Raw genomic sequence first — 1,143 nt, 5'->3', positions numbered from 1 at the left:
AATGTTAAAACTAGTGCAGAACACAAATCCACTTGGGTTTTTTATATAAATCCCCAAATCGATGTATTAAATTCACATTCTATAAACTTGTCAGACTCACTGACTGCCACAGTTTGCAACAGAGCAGTTTGCTGCTGCTTTGGTTCATCGGACAAGTTAGAATTTGTACGTGGGGAAGTCCCTTGGGCTGGGGTGGGGCCGCCAGGGCATGGGCCAGCCCGATGGATAATTCCCTGCCCGACTGATACCTGCAGGCACAGCTTCAGGGGCAGCCTGCCAGCAGGAGCTGTGCTCGTGCAGAAGGCCTTTGGGACTCGGTGCCTCGCCAAGAGGCTCGTAAGAGATGTTCATAAACCGGCATTATTCCAACCAGAATACGTACTGTGCTATATGCTCAGAGTATAAATTTGAGACGGGTGTTCTGTGTTTAAAGCCATTAATGTGATCCAATAAAGCGATTCGCATGCCAAGGTTTACATTCTGGAAATGGTGCTGCACAGCAGTAAGAGAGAGAAGAAAGGATCTCGTCCTGCCGTTCCGAGCAATGGCGATGCCGCCAGGATGCTCGGCAGCCAACAAAGGCGGCTGCTCGGAGGCAGCGCACGGGCCGCAGGCGCTCCGCAGGCAGCACCCGGTGACGGGGGGTGTGAGGCAGGGCAGCGCTGCTCCGGGACACGGTTCCCGGCCGCGCCCCGGGCCCGCAGGGTGACCCCGGCCGGGCACAGCGGCCGCAGCGCCGGCGGAGGTGGCAGCGTGTGGCTCCTCCCGTCCTTTGTTGGCCTGGAAGCGGAGCAGCGGCCGGGTGTCTTCCCCCGCTGCCCTTCGAGGCCTGAGGCGCTCTGGCCCCGGGAGCGCCCGGAGGGCTCCGGGGAGCGCCTCCCGGGGCTGCCCCGGCCCCGGGGAGATCGGCCCTGCCCGCCGGCACCGCTCGGTCCCGCTCCGGGCGGGACCCCCGACCTGCCCGGGCTGCGGGAGGCCGCGACCCGGCCCCGGCCCCGCGGCGCCCGGCGGCCCCGCAGCCTCCCCGCCCCCGGCACTCTCCAGGGAGCCGTTCCACACGGAATCACACGGGAGCGTCTCCCCATCTGTGCCGCCGAGCACCCCCACCCCCACCGCCCAGCCCCGCAGCCTCCTGCCATTATG

This window comes from Corapipo altera, unplaced genomic scaffold (assembly GCF_003945725.1).
Source record: "Corapipo altera isolate COAL_440 unplaced genomic scaffold, ASM394572v1 205, whole genome shotgun sequence".
Lineage (NCBI taxonomy): Eukaryota > Metazoa > Chordata > Aves > Passeriformes > Pipridae > Corapipo > Corapipo altera.
This window is presented reverse-complemented; position numbering follows the sequence as displayed.